Here is an 18,652-nt window from a genome sequence, read left to right as displayed (position 1 = left end):
ACACACACACACACCACACATACACACACACCACACATACACACAATGTATCCTTTCATCCTATGGAGTGCACATGCTTGGTTTTAAAAGTTAGGGCTGGTGAGATGGCTGAGGGCAAAGGCACCTCTGCTAAGTCTGATGACCTGAGTTTGATCCCTGAGACCCACAGGGTGGAAGGAGAGAACTGGTTCTCACAAGCTGTCCTCTGGTTCCACCCACATACACCCACATGCATGTATATATCCACACAGAGATATATAAATGTAATGAAACTTGTTGGTTGTCACCGAATGAAACATTAGCACACTTGTTAAAGGTGTAAACATCACAAATAACTCTCAGGTTCCTTTGGGTGACTCCTTTTACTCCCTCCAAGGCCTTCCTCCCCTCCCTGACTTGGGGTAACCTCTGCTAACATCTGGCCTTGGCCTTATTGAGCATGCATATGTGTAAGCAGGTGCTGTGCGTGCCCTGTCCTTGTCCCTCAGCACTGAGCCATCTTGGAACATTCCAGCTGGACTTCCACCTGCTGGCACCAGCACCTCTGTGCCATGGAGACTTTTCTGCGGCCACAAGTATCTGCTCTGTCTGAAAGCCTCACAAGCTGACACATCAGCAAAGCATAACACCTGTAGGAGCAGCTTTCAACCAAACAGGAAGCCAGCATCCCATTTCTTTCCTCTGAACCGGTTTGTGCTGCATCCCGTCAGCCTATGTGATGGAGTTTGGGGGCCACAGTGGGAGCTGTCAGGTTACCCCTCTATTATTGCTCCCCCTTCCCTGCGACTCTATCAAGGGTTCTGGAATCAACTCCCAAGTAAACTATTTGCAGTTGAAACATTGTCTAAGGTCTGCTTCTGGGAAAATGTATGTTAAGGCCTGTTTACTTATTGACATCATGAGAGTGTGTATGCATGTGCATGTGTGCATTCGTGTATGTGTGTGTGTGTGTGTGTGTGTGTGTGTGTGGTGAGCATGGTATCCTTGGGCCCATTTTCCAGCTGACTAGACTGAGTCTGAGAGAAGGGGTTAGCATGGTGAGCCACAGCTTGTTGAAGACAGTACAGGCACTTGAACTCAGGTTTATCTGCCCTGTTCTATCTATGACTAATCTCTCTATTTCTCCTGGACCCAAGCACTTCAGGGTGGTGTGCAGATAGTGCATTGCAGAAGGAACTGGGCATGCAAGTCCTAAGAGAACACCAACCAGAGGACACAGTCATGCTGCCATGCAGGTTGTATGACACAATCACAAGTCAAGAGCTAGGGCACATTTTAAATCCAAGCAAAGGTTTGTTCTCCACCATCACCGGCCCTTCTAGAAGTCTATTCCACTCCCAGGCCTATAGCAACAGGGTGGACCAAAACGTCTTAGAAAACTGGAGGCTGAGGGAGATTGTTATTGTGTTCCTGAAGATATGAAGCTACTCTAGGCTCTTCTATGAAGAAGAGGAGGTGGTGGCTCCCACTACAACAGCTAGAGCCAATCCTGCTGTCGTGCCTGCTCCACCTATGATAGACTGTACCCTCAACTAAGAGCCAGAATACAGCAGCTGCTGAAAAGGTGGCTCATATCTCAACTTAGAATGCTGAAAACTTATAGGCTGGAAAGATGGCTCAATGGTTAGAGCATTTGCTGCTCTCATGGAGGACCCCAAGTTCGGTTCCAAGAACCCACATGGCAACTCACAACCATCTGTAAGTCCAGTTCTAGGTGATTTGCTGCCCTCTTCTAGCCTCTAAGGGCACTAGGGACACACATGCAGACACATATTACAGAAAATGTTGAAAAAACTGAAAAAAAAAAAACCATATATTAGCCCAGAAACGTTAAAAATAGTGCACCCCAAAATGGAATATTATATAGCCATTTCAAAATTCAAGGAGATCTTAATGACATGGGAAAACGTTAACAGCTTAGTTAAGCTACGTGCTTAAATAGGACAAAAACCATGACCACAGCATCAGTGACTCCAGAGATGTTATTAAATGGAAGCTCTGTAGTTTGCAGAAACAAAATTCATGTTGCCAGTTTTTGCAGTCTACTAAGTAGCAGGCATCATGAATAAGGCAATTGAAGCTTGTCACAGCAGAGAGCACCTGGCCTGGAAAACCCGCCATAGTTTAGAGAGAGCGAGGAGGTCCTCAGAGCTGAGTCTTCTGTTTGTCTCCCATAAGTGACCTTCCAAGCCTCCATACTCTCCTCATTAAAAGGGACAGGGAACACTGTCACATGGAGAGCCATCCACTCCCTTAGTGTTTCCCTCAAGAAACACCTGCACCTGTGCCCGAGACACCACACACACACACACACACACACACACACACACACACACACACACACACACACGATGGTTCCAGCAATACCATAGTAACATTGGCGGCAACCTGACTATCTTGTCAGTGGAGAGGTCACCAGCCAGGGTGAATATTCTACAGCTAGCAGGAAGGACTTAGACCTCAAGTGCTCAACCCCGATGGATCTCAGTCTGATGATGAGTAGGGAGAAGCAAACTGCAAGTGAGCCTGGTAGTTAGATCAGTACTGGAGAGTACTTCCCATATGGCCGGGTCAGAGGTTGCAGTTTCAGGCCCAGGGTGAACCGCAGCCTGAAACTAGCACATGGGAAATTCCAGAAATAAGCAACCCTGAGATTTAAGCCACACGCCCTTCTGGGTAGAGTGATGAGATCTCACGGTGTATTCCTGGCCTCTCCAAGATGGAATCACCCTACTATCCAACGGATCCATGCAGTATGCACCACCCACCTGGTAGCTACTCTGCTTGTGTTCAGGCAATGCTTGCTGTTTAAATCATAACCCTAGGCACAGGACTAGTGATGCCATCAATTCAGAGTTACCAAAGAAAAGCTTTCATATATATGCGAAGATATACAGGAAGCTTAGTATTATCTACAGTTCTGGCATCTGCCAGGATCTTGGGATGGTACCTTATTGACCAAATGAATAGATCTAGATTGTTCAATTTTGTTACAGACAGGGTCTTATAGCCCAGGCTGGCCCCCAAACTCTTGCTATAGCCAAAGATGACCTTGAATTTCTGCTCCTCCTGCCTCTACTCCCAAGTTCTGGGATTGTAATTATGCCACCTACTACACAGGGCTCTGCTGTAATCTTTACAGCACAGAGGACATGTTTACATATTGTTTATCGAGTATTGGCTTTCAACAGTGGGGTCTCCTATAGAGGGGGAAAGAGAGCTGAGAGGGATCCAAAGCAGGGACTTTGATTTTACCCATTACGCTTAGCCATTTTACTTTTTAAGGTCTGAAGCAAACATGGCCACACACTGACAATTTTGAGTGGTGGGTTCCTGGGACGCGGGCATATATTCCTTTGCACTCTTCCTCCTCCAGAGAAAGGGCATGGTGAGAAGGGTACTAGAGAGCAATTACTCTCTTGTGAGGTCTCTCTGGGTCAGCCTAGGCTTGGGCAGTGATTCTCAAAGTGTGATTTCTGGGTAGCATCAGCAGCCTGGAGATCGCAGGTCTTCAGTATCTTGCCCCAGGCATTCCTCTGGGGGTTGCCCTAGCAATGTGCATTTTCACGTGCTTTCCTGGTGATGCTGGCATGAGAATTGCTTGAGCTGAACAGGAGGAGTGGAAAAAACACCTATAGTAGTGTGCACCAAGAGATTTTCCTTTAGCTATCTCTCTTCTTCGTCCCCTCTCTCAGATTTAGTGTGTGTGTGTGTGTGTGTGTGTGTGTGTGTGTGTGTGTGTGTGTATGTGTGTGTGAGACAGGGGCCTAGGAGGTGCAGATGCCTACAAGGCCAAAAGAAGGCATGGGATTCCCTGGAGCTAGAGTAACAGGCAGCTATGAGGCAGTTCTGCTGTTGTGATTGATTGGTGAGAACTTGGCTAGAGTCCTCTGAAAGAGCATCGAGTGCTCTGAACTGCAGAGCCACCTCTTGGGCCCCCTTTCCTTCAGTTCTTAATTTCATCTTCAAAAGGGAGGGAGCATCCCGAACCCTAAATCTGAAATGCTCTAAAATCTGAGACATCTTGGTCACCGACAGGGTGGCGTCCAAGTGGGAAAGTCCACACCTGATCTGAGGCTATCAGTTGAAGTAAAAATGGGGGAGCCATTAAAAATGTGTCATTAGTTATCTCTGAGGGACGAGAATGAATTGTAAAAATCACAGGCCAGGAAGATAGCTTAGTTGGTAAAGTGAGTACCTTGCAAACAGGGGGAACTGAGTTACAACCCCAGAACTCACGGGGAAAAAAGCCCGCCGGGAGGGAGGACACAGGTGGACCCTTGTAACCCACTAACCAGCTGGCCTCACCTACAGCAAAAGCCCCAGGCCAACGAGAGACCCTGTCTCCAAAAGCAAGGCGACCTTTCCTTGAAGAACAACATAGAGTCCTCTGGCCTCCATGTGCGCATGAACACCGGAGTACACACCAACCTGTTCACTCACACAGAAGCATGTATAACATACACAAATATCCTTTGAAGACTTAGGTTCCATCCCCAAGATGCCTCACTGTGCACTTATTATACAGAATTCTGCCACACTCGGAAACCCTAAACACCTCTGATGTGGAGTAGTTTGGGTAGGAAACACTCCACTCTTCTTACCATCCCCATCCTGCAACTATGGAAACAGAGGCACAGACAAGCCAGCCTCCCTGTCCAGTGTCCAGCAGCCTTGCTCCTCTTCTCTGGACAACTCAGCTTCAGAGGAACACTTTACAGAGGACACTGTAAACAGCCCACTTTACAGAGGAGGAAGCTGGAATCCAGAGAGTAGCCAGTGTCATCTCTGGGTGTCACAAAGTGGAGGTGGTGGTAGATTGTGGCCTTTGTGTAAGAGGTTCTGGAGTTAGGTCTACACCTGTTAGGGGGTCAGCCAGGAGGTCAGGGGAAGAGGTAACAGAGGGGATTCAGATGTACAGCTGCAGCCAGGCTTGGGTGTGGCAGGCATGGGCTTGGCTTGGCCCAGCTGCTCCTTTAGCCCTGCCCGCTGCCTACCCAGCGTGACCCGATACCCACCCACCACCAATGGGAACTGAACGGGCCTTCCCCTCCTCTTTAGCTTCTTAGTGTGTGTGTGTGTGTGGGGGGGTGCAGAAGGGGAACCTGGTCGGACAGAGAAGCGTCAGCTCAGCACCGTCATTCCTCTGCCTGAGCTTCCTCTATCTAGAGCTATCCCAGGGTCGCCCATGGTGGCGGCAATTCACCTCACCTGGCCACCTGGGCGCCCTCCACCTTCTGTCGACGACGCATTCTGCCACCGATCGGTTGCCCCTAGGACGTTCCTTCTTTCCTCGCCACCCCCACAGCTAGCCCAGGATCTCAGCTTCCTAGCGCCCGAGGTCTGCGCGTTCTCGGGGTCCTATTCCCGCCGCCCCCTTCCCCGCACTTACCTGGGCGCCCGCCCTTCGCCTCGCGGGCAGCCCGGGTCCTCGCAGCTCGAACGACCCCCCAGCGCCGCGGCCTCTGGTGGCCCCGGACTCGAGAGCCCGGAGCAAGCGACGAAGACTTGCGGGCCACGGAGCTGCGTTGGCTCTCGGAGCTGGTCAGAGCCGCCTGTACCGGCGACTTTGGTTCCCTCCCACTCGTCTGAGAGCCGCCGCGGTGAGTGCAAGCTGGAAGCCGCAACTCAGGGGCGCTCACTGGCCGTCTGGGCGCCTTAGCCGCGCCCTGAGTGATGAAAACCCCGCCTCAAAATGCCCCGACTCCTCCCTTTAGGAGCCTAACTCCCATTTCGGCTATCTGTCATTTACTGCTTTTAATTCACCTCCAAAGAACTCCAACATTTCTTTGCTAACCCTGCCCTCAAGGGCGCTAACCAGTCCCTAACGGACTGAGTCAGACCCCCAAGGCTTGACTCATTCTCCAAAGATTCCCAGTCCACCTCTCCCACCTCCCCCCATGCATTTAAGCCCTGTCTGATGGTATGAGCCGGTCCAAAGGATTCTAAACCCTACCCCCAGGGAATTTGGACACTCTACCCAAGAGACCCAATACCCCTTGTGGCCCCTAAAGAATTGTAATATTTTACATTGATTGATTGATTGATTGATTGATTGATTTGATTGATTGATTGTGTATGGGTAGAGGTTAGAGAACAATTTGGAGGATTAGGGTCTCACCTTCCACCTTCCTAGTTCGGGGGATTGAACTCAGGCAGCCAAGCTTGGCGGCAGGCGTCTTTACCTGCTAAACCATCTGCCTCCTCCTGTCGAAGGTTTTTAAATCTCTCTTTCTATTCTGCTCCTAGTCTTAACCCTGGTTCTTTAGATTTGTAATCAACTTTTCTGAAAGGGTTTTAAGCTCGAGGGCGCGCGCCGGTGTTCCAGAGGCTGGAATCCAGTGCCTCTCTCCTGCTACATCCACCAGCCACCTACGGCTCCTAATCCCATAGATTCCAAATCCTGCGCTTGAGCAGTCAACCGACCCTACCCTTCACTCTGAAGAAGATTCGAAACCAGCCGCGGAAGGAATGTAGCTACCTTTAAGTCTAAGCACGCCCTCCAGGATTCTGGTGGGTCTCCACAGCCCTTCGGTCCCTCCCACTTGCAGCGGTTTTCCCTCCATCCGCCCACCCACAGTTTATTCAAACTCCATGCAAAGTTTGGCGTCCGCGGGAGTTCTCTGCCTTCTTCTGGGCAGAATATGAGACTGCTTAGAGGACCTCCCAAGTTGAAGGGAGAGGAAGTCTGACTGGCAAACCACTGAGTCCCTGTTTGCATGACATTCCACTCAGCCTGAGGGAAGGGTAGAGAACATCATTTAAAACGACACGGATCAACACTCTAAATTGTGATACACACCTGCAGAAACGCACAGGAGTCCTCCTCTAGCCAGGCCAGACCACCAGTGTCTCTCATTCATTCATTTACGTGTAGGCATGCATTTAGCAGTACTGTGTACTGGGTATGAATTCTTCTGAGCGCGACCCAGTGTTAACAGCATCCAGAGCGGCTTCATACACAGCCTGGCCATCTACTTCCCACCCCAAGAAATCCCGACTGAGAAAGACAGTCACCCCACGCTGATGTGTTTGCTATGTGTTCTAATATATACATGGCCTATTTATAAAAATAGCCTGAGTTTTGAACGGGTTTAATTGACTTGGACACAGAACTAAAATTAGTCTGTGTAGAAGTAAACACTCTTGTTATCTATCTAGTGAAGGAGACTGATATGGGAAGGAAGCCAATGACCACATCATCAAAGAGCCAGCTGGCTACCGGTACCCGCAACTGTCGGGTTTGGACAGGAGGCAGTGTATTGTACACACACATTATCACCCCTTCTTCCCCTCCCCCCATTATCCACCTTGAGACAAAGGCCTGGCATTAAAACACTCACTTCTGTGGGCTATTAGGTGAGGGACGGATGCTCAGAGGGCCTTAGACCCAGCACTCTGGTCTACCCCAACCATGCTTCCAGGGCCTCCAGGAAGAGGAAGGTAGGTCCTGGGATAGGCCCAGGGGAAATTAGAAGGATATGACCAGCATCCCTTACATCTCTGTTGACAAGGTGCCATTTGATGGCAGGGGGCCACAAAGAACCAACACTTTCCCTTTTTCAAACCATTTCCCAAAAGCTTTCACTAGGCTAGTATTGCCATAAAAACTCACATTCATGTTCCCAAAGTTCCTATGACATCTCTTGTGGCATATTTTTGTTAGGCTAGGTATATACAGATAACCTCAGCAGAGGTCAAAGAACCAGAGGCAGGTGGGTCTCTGCAAATTCCGTGTCAGCCTGGTCTACACAGAAAGTTCCAGGCCAGTCAAAGTTAGACAATGATGTGACTCTGTTTCAAAAATAGTTTTTGAGTTTTATTCTTATTGTGTGTGTGGTGTGTATGCAAATATGGGTGTGCCATGGCCTCTGTGTTGACAACCTTTGGGAATCTGTTCTCTCCTTCTATTGAAGTATCCTGGGATCAAACTCCGGTGGTCAGGTTTGCATGGCAAGGGATTTAACCTATTGAACCATCTCTCTGGCCTAGACAAGTGTGTGTGTGTGTGTGTGCGTGTGTGTGTGTGTGTGTGCTCACACACGTGTGTGCTGGCATGTATATGCCACAGTGTATATGTGGAGGTCAGAAGACAACTGTGGAATCTTTTCTCTCCTTATATCCTTATGTGTGTTCCAGAGGCTGAGCTGAGGTCACAGGCTGCACAGTACACCTTTACCCACCGAGCCCCCTCACCAACCACGTGTGACGTCATTTTTATAAACAAAAGTCACAATTAGGGCTGGTAAGGCAGCTCAACAGGTTCAGGCTCTTACCACCAAGCCTGATGATCTGAGTTGGATCGAGAGAGAGAGAGAGAGAGAGAGAGAGAGAGAGAGAGAGAGAGAGAGAGAGAGAGCGCGAGCAGACGCCCACAAGTTGTCTTCCGGGCACTACATACATGTGGTGTCACTCGAACATCCACACACATCCACACCCAATAAATAAATGTGACTAAAAACGTTTAAGGTACAATTATAAATATTAAGTTTGGTAAATCTACGCAGATAATACTTGCCTGTAGAACCATTCCCTGAATCAGAATATAGAGTATTTTGGGCTGGGGTTATAGTTCAGTTGTCAGAGGGCTTGCCTAAGCATGCACAAGAACCTGTGTCTGATCACCAGTACTGAATAAATGGGGCACAGTGACAGACGCTTGTAACCCCTGCACTTGGAAAATGGAGTAGAAATCCAAGTTTATTTTCAGCTATGTGGTGAGTCTGAGACCAACCTGGGTTACATTCTGAGGTCCTGCCTCAAAAAAGAACAAATGGAAGACATAAGAGGCATTTCTGTGGCCCCAAAGGTTTCTGGAAGCTCGATTCCATTCAATTCTCTCAGTTCTTAGGTAACCCAAGGAAACTAGCAGTAGATTTTTTTTTTTTTTTTTTTTTGAGACAGGATCCCATGTAGCCTAGGCTAGCCTTGGAGTCTGCTTGTAGCTGAGAATGACCTTGAACTCCTGGTCCTCTTGACTCTGCCTCCCAAGTGCTTACAGGTGAGCTTCAGTATTTTGGGTTCAGTGGATGCTGGAGATCAGAACCTGGTGTTTATCCAGGCTAGACCAGTACTTTACTGACAGAGCTCTCACCCAAGTTCGTTCTCTCTCTCTCTCTCTCTCTCTCTCTCTCTCTCTCTCTCTCTCTCTCTCTCTTCCTTTTCTTCTTTCTTCTCCTCCTTCTCCCTCTCCCTCTCCCCCATCTCTAAAATCATTATAGACTAGCTTTGTCCTTTCCATAGTTTCACATAAATACATGGTATTTTTCTTCTGTTTTGTCTACGTGGTATGCGTCTTCTGTTTCTCTTCTCTCTGCTGACTTTCTGCTTTATTGAGAATTTTCCATATTGTTACATGTTCTACTAGTTTGTCCTTTTTCTCAGCTGAGTAGTATTCTACAGTGTGGACCTGCCGCTGTTCATCCACTTGCCACTTGCTTGCTAATAGGATTTGGGTTGTCTTTAGTTCTTTTGTTGTATAAAGGTATAGGCACCATGTTCAAGTCCTTGGGAGAGGGCCTCCATTCATTCATCTTGAGTGACTTACAGCTGGACTCTCTGGGTCGGGAGCAGGTGCTTGTTTAACTGCACCACAGACTGTTGAGCTGACAATGTGTCTCTGTGACTTTTTTTTTTTTTTTTTTTTTTTTTTTGAGACAGGGTTTCTCTGTGTAGCCCTGGCTGTCCTAGAACTCACTCTGTAGACCAGGCTGGCCTCGAACTCAGAAATCCGCCTGCCTCTGCCTCTCAAGGGCTGGGATTAAAGGCGTGCACCACCACCGCCCGGCTGTGACTTGTGTTTCCACATGAACTTTCATCGCTCCACATCCTTGCCATATGACATTGTCATCTTTTAATTTAAAACAAAGTCCCCAGGCTGGAGAGATAGTGCAGAAACTAAGAGTGCTGGCTGCTCTTTTAGAGGACCAGGGTTCCATGCTCAGCGTTTACAAGGTAGCTCACAACTGTTTGTAACTCCAGTCCCAGGGGATCACATACACTCTTTTGGCATCCATGGGCATTGGGCATGCACATGGTGCATAGACATATATACAGGCAAATCATAAATAATAATGGTAACAACAACAGTAATTTCAGAATGATCTAATTTTTTTAAAAAATCCTATTTAGGACTATTGGCTCGATAGGTAAAAATGCTGCAAGCCGGACAGACCCAGTTTGACTTCCAGGATCTGTAGTGGAAGGAGAGAAATGACTCTTGTTAAGTTGTCTTCTCACCTCCATGTGCTCTGTGGTACACACACACACACACACACACACACACACACACAGTGTAATCAAACCAGTGTGCAACCAGTTTTTAAAGTGTCAAATCTTGATATCCATCCATCCATCCATCCACCCATCCATCTGCCATTGTAGTGGACAACCTAGCTGCTGGCTACAGGAAGAATCAGAGAAGCTCAGTCTTAGCATTGCCACCATTGGCTTCTGTAAAAATCAGCCTCTCTGGGCCTCAGTCTCCTCATGCTAAGTGGGAATGAAAATAGAGACCTGGAACTGACTGGGCTCTGAATGGAGCAGCGCTGGGAGTCAGTGCTGACCCACCTGCTTTGTTCCAAAGACAAGAGAAGTGGCGGGCAGTTTAGAAAGGAAGTATCTCTGGGAGGAGGATGGGCCTTTGTGACTACAGGCTATGGGAATTCTGCAAAGACTTTTGCTGCCATTGAAGACTGATGCCTGAGCAGAACCTGGGAAAGGAAGCCATCCTGTCTGGGAGTGTCTAAACTCAGATTCTAGTGTCCCTTCTGTCTCGAGAAGTCACCCCGAGTGTGCCATTCAATGTCTCCAATTAATTTCATCAGCACCCTTTTGTGGAGTGCCCACTGAAGGAGGAAAGCCTAGCTGGTTGCTAAGGAAATCAAAGGACAAAGCAGCTCCCAGTCTGAGCCTCAGGGGCTTCGTCTTAATGCAGGACACTAAGTAGACACATACACACGGGCAGGTTAGAACTGTTATCTGCTGCAGAAGATGAGAATCCATACAGAGATTCACAGGGGAAGTCAGGGAAGACTTCCCAGAGTAAGCAACATGTAAGCAGAGACAAGAGACTGAATGGGAGCCAAAGAGGCAAAGAAGCAGGCTACAGGAGCTGTGGGTATGTGGTGTCCACTCTCCAAGAGTTCCCCCTTGGCATTCAGATCTTTGGTGGATCAGGCCCTCAGAAGACAGCTGAACTGTGTCACTGAGACATGAAGAAAGGTTAGGTTATGGTTTCTACAGTTAGGTTATGTCAGTGGCAAAGGGTGTGGGCCATAGATCCCCAGTTCTGAGCTGTGGCCAGGAGCAGCCCAGCTGCTTTATAGAGCCCTCCCATCAGGTACAGGTGACCTGGCCACAGAGTGGGTTAGCTGGAAGCAAAGTGGAGTCTGCCATTATTAGCAAGGGAGAGGCTAGGACACACTCAAGTGTGGATGGAGTGGCCCAAGAGAATTGCACGTGAGTACCTCAACAGTTGGCATCTCTCAAACTACATCTCAGAAGATGGCTTGCTGTGCCTGGGGCAAGACTGTGTCTGATGAAGTAAACTGTTGGCCACAGGCTCACTGAAGGGGAGTCAGACTTACCTCCTACTGTAAATGGAATTTCTTGTCTTGTTTCCTAGAAAAGTGCATGTTTACAGTTGGGGAGGAAGACCACACTTGAGGCCTTACACACTCAGGCCTCACACATGGCTCATTGATGTTTGATTCCCTGAGACGCCTGTGTATGGCCTCTGTGTAGGTGGCTTTCACGTCCAGTTTTGTGTGTTAGGCTGGAATTCTTGACTGTCAGGTGGGGAGAAACTTTATCCAGACTCCAAGGCATGAGGCCTCGCTCCCTTCCTGAGTCTCCATGATTTTTTCATTATCTTCCTTCTTTCCTTCCTTCCCACTTCCTTCCTCTGTGGTATGATGTGTATGTGCTTACTTGTGTGAGAGGTGTGAAGGTGAGTGTGGGTATGGAGGGAGGCCAGAGGTTGAGTAGGGGTTCATTCCTTAACTCCTGTCTACTTTTGTTTTCTAGTTGTGAGACAAGATTTCCCACAGAACCCTGAAACTCCCTTATTTAACTAGGCTTGCTGGCTAAGAAGCTTCAGGGATCCATTCAGCTCTCCCCTGCACCCCACCCCTAACTCCGCTTTCACCAGCTCCCAAGTGCTGGGATGGCAGGGCAAACACATGCTCACCTTTTGGTGTTGGTGTTGGTGTTGGGGTCTGAAACTAGGTCCTCGCTTGCACAGAAGCACTCACCTATTGAGCCACATCCACAGCTTTTTCTCCTCCCATTCTTCTTCCCCATCCCCCCCCTCTCTCTTCCTTTTAAAAAAAAGCAGAGTCCATTGAGTGCTCTCTAGGGAGGAGTAAGTTAGATTGACTGCTAGCATTGTTCCTGTCTCTTTATGTGACCTCAGTAAGCCATGTGGCTTTTGTCTGGCTTTCTCTTGGGTTGTTTCCTCTGGGGGACACCAGCCACCCTACTATGCACAGAATTCCTCACAGCTGTGCAGGAGTGAAGCCTCCCACTGATAGCCCCAACCACACTGGCAGATGCTTAGCAAGCAGATCCTGCCATGGAGCTTTGAAGGGATGTGCTTTGGGCAACACCTTGACTAAAGCCTCATCAGAGACCCAGAAGCCTACGGAAGCCACCCTGGTTCATTAGCCACAGAAGTTGGGTAAGATGGTATGTTCTTACTTTGGGGGGTAATTTGTTGTACGACATTGAGAACTAAGGTGTGAGTCAGTCTTCAAGGTAGGAGGGTGCTTTGTGTGTCTGAAGAACTGCAACGTGACGGTTAGAGGCCCGAGGTGAAGACAATCCATAGAATGGCTGTGCAATTAGGACCTGGCAGAGCTCTGCAGGGAGGGGAGAGTTTAGTAAGATCCACAGTAAGCCCTTGGGTTGCCACCCACAAGATAGGCAGGATCATTCATTCATTGACCAGTTTGTGAAGTACCTACCACTCGCCGCACTCCATGTTGGATGATGTGGATACAATGATGGGCAAACCCAATGTCTGTGCTCTTGTAACTGCCATTCTGGAGGGGGAGATGGCCAGGAACAAGAGATTGCTACATGGTCTTCTGGCTGGGGATGATATGGGTTATAACAAAACACGAGGTGAAAGGAAGAGGCCACAGGCTTTGAGATGTGAAGTCAGGGAAGACTTCTCGGAGGCTGCAGCATGAGAGGAAGAGCTGCTGAAGTGGGGAAGTGGAGAGGGCAGAGGCCAGTGGAGTCCTATGAAACAACAGGATTAACAGATCCCAGAAGAATCGCAGCCCTTGGTGTATTCACTGAGCACAATGGGTCAGTGTGACCGGAGTGCAGGGGACAGGGGACAACAGAGAGGTACCGTGACAGAGGCAGTCGGCTGGATTGTGATGAATGGTATGGTATCCATATTAACTTTTAGCTGATAGAGAAGGGAGATCTGGTAGGGTTTTGAGCAGGGAAATGAGCTAACTAGGCTCATTTTGAGTAGGATCCATCAGGCTGCAAGAGGGTGACCGGGCTGAAGTAGTCAGCCAAGGGCAAGATAGTGGTGGCTTGTGGTTGAGTGCTTGCAACTGAACAATTCTGACGGCTCAGAGAGAGGCTTAAGAGGCCTCATGGGCTGTACTGGGGGAACCATAGAAATTTGGAAATAACCCAAATGTCTATAATTTAGGGCCTGGGAAATTAAAGGTCAGCACAGTAATAGAATACTAAGCAGTTGTCAAAAAGAGTATGAAGTTGTAGAAACTTGAGTGTTTCTATACATTAACTTGAAGAATTTGCAAGAGAGGTTAAGAAACTGCTTAGTCTTTCCCAGTCAGTGAGCACCAGGATCACAGAGAGACTCTGTCTCAAAAAATAAAAATAAATAAATAAATAAATAAATAAATAAAGTGGAGAGTGACTGAGAAGACACCCATGTCTACTCTTGCTACCACACACAGACAGACCCCTTACCCCTCATTTGTACAACACACACACACACACACACACACACACACACACACAAATTTAAAATGCCATCTTCCTTTTACTGATCCTAGTTTCTTATTAAAAAAAAAAAAAAGATCACTTCTCCCATTCTGTGGTAATCTTTTTCTTCTCTCTCTCTCTCTCTCTCTCTCTCTCTCTCTCTCTCTCTCTCTATTCTCTCTCTCTTCAAGACAGGGTTTCTCTGTGTAGTACTGGCTGTCCTAGAACTCCCTCAGTAGCCTCAAATTCACAAAGATCCACTTGCCTCTGCCTCCAGAGTGCTGGGATTGGGGTAAGAGCCACCAAGCTTGTCTTTGTTTTTCTGATTGTATTATTCACAGAACAAGTTACTTATTGATTGATTGATTGATAGATTGAAGATGGTAGGGAAGGAGACAATGTCTCATCATGCGGCTAGACTAGCCTAAAATCCTTAATCTTCATGCATTTGTCTCCTTAGCACTAGGGTTACAGAAATGTGCAACCATGCCCAGAGCCAAAAGGTGACATAATTTTAAAATGGGCAAAAGATATAAACGGACAATTCCCTGAAGATGTTATACAAATGACCAATAAACACATGAAAAGATACAGACCAAAACCACAGCAATGCTACAGTCAGAAAATAGACAGAAGCCTGTGAGAGGGCTCAGAGGGCAAAGGCGCCTGCTGCCAAGTTTAAGGGCTTGAGTTCATTTCCCAGGACCCACAGGGTAGGAGAGAGCTGGCTCCTTCAAGTTATCCTCTGACCTACACACACACACACACACACACACACACACACACACACACACACACACACATACACGCTAACTAACTGTTAAAACTAGAAAGACAGAATAACAAGTGAAATGGAGACATCAGAATCTTCATTCACCTCTGGTGGTGAATATAGATGGTGCAGCCTTTACCCTTTGGGAAAGGGTCTAGCAGTTCTACGGAAGTTTAAACATGGACGTTCTACAAGACTCAACCATCCTACTCACGAGTGAAACTGAAAACATGTTTACATAGGGGCCTCTACATGAAGTCTCACAGCAGTGTTATTCAAAACAGCCCAAACCAGAAGCAATGCTTAAACAACATGTGGTATTTCTATACAATGGAATATTACCGGGAAGTAAAAAGGCACAAGGCAGTGATACCTACTTCAGCACAGATAAACTTTGACAATATGATGCTGAGTGACAAAGTCCCCAAAGCCCATGTCTGTGTGACACATTTGTGTGAAGTTCACAGAATGAGGAACTCATGGTGATGGAAAGCAGATTAGTGGTTGCACTGAGCTGGTGAATGGGTGGTGCTAATGGGTGAAGTGTTTTTCTTGGGATAGGAAGGTTTCCATGGCTCAGAAATGCACCAGGGTGAAAGATGCACATACATCTCTGTGAACGATGAATGTCCAGTGAAAGCTAAAAGGGAGGATTCTATAGTGTGCAAAGGATGCCTCAATAAAAACACTTTTAAAACGATTTGTTTATTGGGGGCTGGAGAAATGGCTCAGTGGTTAAGAGAACCGTCTGCTCTTCCAGAGGTCCTGAGTTCAATTCCCAGCAACCACATGGTGGCTCACAACCATCTGTAATGGGATCCAGTGCCCTCTTCTGGCACGCAGGTGTATGTGCAGATAGGACACTCATACATAAATAAATCTTTTAAAAATTTATTTATTATTTGTATGTGTATATGTTTGCATCTGAGTGAGTTTAAAAGCACCACATGTATACAGGAGCCTGTAGCGATCATAAGCTGTTAGTTCTCCAGTTCCTGGAACTGGAGTTACAGGCTGTCATGAGCCTCCAGGTGGATGCTGGGAACCAAACCCAGGTCCTCTGGAAGAGCAGAGAGCAGAGTTAAATGCTTTAACTGTCCAGTCACCTCTTCAGCCCCAATAAGACACATTTTAAGAAATAGAATGAGAAGCTCCTTATACACTAATAAAGTCTAGAGTCGAGATGCATGGGTATCTGGATAAAAGCACACAGTGTACAGTGGTTACATTGTTTATCAGTTACATAGGGCAAGAGCTAAGGACCAGGCTGGGTGGAGTCAGGATGGACACTTGAACAGCTAGAGGGATGTCTTCCTCCTGGGAGGGGACACTTAGGATTCCCTTTTCATTTGTCTCCTGTGAGCCATGTGAATATATTAACTACTCTTAGACAGCATAAAGACCCTGTGTTTCTTTAATTTTTCTAAAAATTTGTTTTCATTTGCATGCATATGTGGATGTGTGCCACATGTATGGGTGGCTGAGGAGGCCAGAAGAGGGTGTTGGATCCCTTGGAGCTGGAGTTACAGACTTCACCAGTAAGCTTCCTGGTGTAGGTGCTGGGAACTGAACTCGGGTCCTTTGGAAGAGCAGGAAGTGCTCTGTGCTCTTTAACTGCTGAACCATCTCTCCAGTCCAGAGACTTTTGAAAGAAACAGACAAAGTCAAACACTTCTTGCTTAGTGTCATGGCGCACACTTGTAATCTCAGCACTTGGGAGGTGGAGGCAGGAGGATGAAAAGTTTAAGGTCCTCCTTAGCTGCAGAGGGAATTCTAGACTGTCCTGGACTATGAGACACCCCAGAGATTTTGTGAGCAGAGTAGAATTGAGGTTGTGAGCAGGATTTGTAGAGGATGAAGAAACAGGAAGGTTGTTCTGATGATATCCTTGACAGTTGGGCTGGGCGGAGAGGAGACAGAAGCAAGCAAAGGGAGGAGGCCATGCTCACTGCACTCAGCTGCTGGGAGCGCTCTACCTCGGCTCATGATTTCTAAAGATGAGGTGGTTATAATTGGATGACTCACAGAGGTCATGCCCTTGTCAGTGGTCACAGAGTCAAAAGTGGTGGAGCACAGACTCAAACTTTCACCGTCGGTGAGCACGCTTTAGTGTGCCTCTAACAACTGTACCTCTAAGCAGGGGTGGAGGAGGGGGACTGGGGAGTGGAGGAAGGACTCAGGGAAATCTCATCCCAGAAGGGCAGGACCCAGGGAACAACACAGGCTTCACTTAGCAATGGGCTGGATGCTAACTACTTCCAGAATACCTTTTCCTATGTCCACGGACATTTGCATTTTGTGTTTTAAGTTCCTTGGGGCCATTGTTGATTATCTGCTATTCAGAACCAGCTGGGGTGGGGTGGGGGATGCAGCAATCATTACTTCAGCCCTCCGGCATTTCCCCTTTTGGTTGCAAAGCAGCCACAGTCATTTTCCGCACTTCTGTGCTGGCCAAAGCTTGTGTCTGTTCTCCTTTACAGAGGGGCAAGTGTTAGGTCTGGAACACAAGTCTTAAGACATTCCCAGCAACCCTCAGGAACCCCCTGACCTTATTTCCCCCAAAAGCTCCTTCCTTCTCCAAGTGTCCCCAGCTCCTACCACCAGTTCTACTTGTTACCAGGAGATCTTGTCACCTGTCACCAGTGGGAATTGTGGCACAGTCATTTGTCTAACCTGTTGGTGCTCTGTCCCCTCCCCTGCTATGCAAGGTCTATGCAGGTAATATTCATGCACACATTTCACAGGTGAAGAAACTGAGGCTTAGGTAGGAGCCACCAGTGAATGTTATAGGATGGCATCCCAACTCTTCATTCTCGAATTCTGATAACATATATTAGGGACTTATGGTATACATTTCTTTTTTCAGGTTTCTCCTCCTCCTCTTCCTCTTCCTCCTCCTCTTCTTCTTCCTCCTCCTCCTCCTTCTCCTTCTCCTCCTCCACCACCACCACCACCACTACCACCACCATCACCACCACCACCACCACCACCATCATCATTATGGTGTGTGCATGTGCCACAGTGTGCACAAATGGAGGTCAGAAGACAATTCTCTCCTTCCTCTACTTTCTTAGACAGTGTCTCCTCTTTTCTGCTGTGCATCAAAATCCAGGCAGGGTAGCTGGACTTGAACTTCCAGAGGATTACAGATGCTGTCACTGCCTCCAACTTGGCTTTCTAAAAATCTTTTAACATGGGTTCTGGGGTTTGTCTCAGATCACCATGCTTATGTGGCAAGCACTTTTTCCCACTGAGCTGTCTGATTGGCCCCACAGGAACAGCCGTTCCTGCTGGGATCTGGGAGCACACAGAGGAACAAGGTGGTCTTGGTGCCAAAGCAACCTTCCAACTTTCTATCCAACCATTCAATTACAGAGGCAGACGCTGAAACCTGTAATTTAGATTGAAGAGAGAAAAAAACACAGTGTGCTTGGCGTGGGTGGGTGGGTGGGGGAATGGGGGACACCAGCACACTATGAATGATATGGACAGGGAACATGGAGTCTCTGGGTAGTACCAAGGAGAGGTGATTCAAGAAGGCGTTCCTGAGGGGTTCTTCTCAGGGGTTTTTAGGAAGGTTGTTACATGAGCTATTGAAGGGACCAGATGCTTCATAGGAGCGTTAATCTTGTCAAACTGATGGGATTCAACATCACCACTGAATCACGTATCTGGGCACTTTTGTGAGGAACTGTCTGGATTATGTTTACTGACTTGGGAAGACCCGCCATTTTATGAGCTGGGATCCCAGATGGAATAAAACAGAAAAAAGGAGCTGAGAACCAGCATTTCTCTCTCTGCTTCCTCACTGTGGATGCAGTGTGACTGGCTGCCTCCTGCTAGGGCGGTTTCCCCTGGGACTTCCTTCCTGAAGTTGCCGCTGTTGGGTGTTCAGTCCCAGTGATG

The 18,652-nt window shown here is 47.8% G+C and overlaps 1 protein-coding gene across 1 annotated transcript in view; it reads right to left on the bottom strand.

Annotated features, from left to right (window-relative positions):
• The window catches only part of Hck (HCK proto-oncogene, Src family tyrosine kinase), a 43,630-nt gene extending 38,004 nt beyond the window's left edge, over positions 1-5,626 (bottom strand). Inside the window, exon 1 of the mRNA XM_076930006.1 lies at positions 5,393-5,626. The gene's annotated coding sequence lies outside the window, so the exon portion shown is untranslated. The remainder of the gene's footprint in view (positions 1-5,392) is intronic.
• Between the last annotated feature and the right edge of the window lie 13,026 nt (positions 5,627-18,652).

Source organism: Arvicanthis niloticus, chromosome 2 (assembly GCF_011762505.2).
Source record: "Arvicanthis niloticus isolate mArvNil1 chromosome 2, mArvNil1.pat.X, whole genome shotgun sequence".
Lineage (NCBI taxonomy): Eukaryota > Metazoa > Chordata > Mammalia > Rodentia > Muridae > Arvicanthis > Arvicanthis niloticus.
This window is presented reverse-complemented; position numbering and strand designations above follow the sequence as displayed.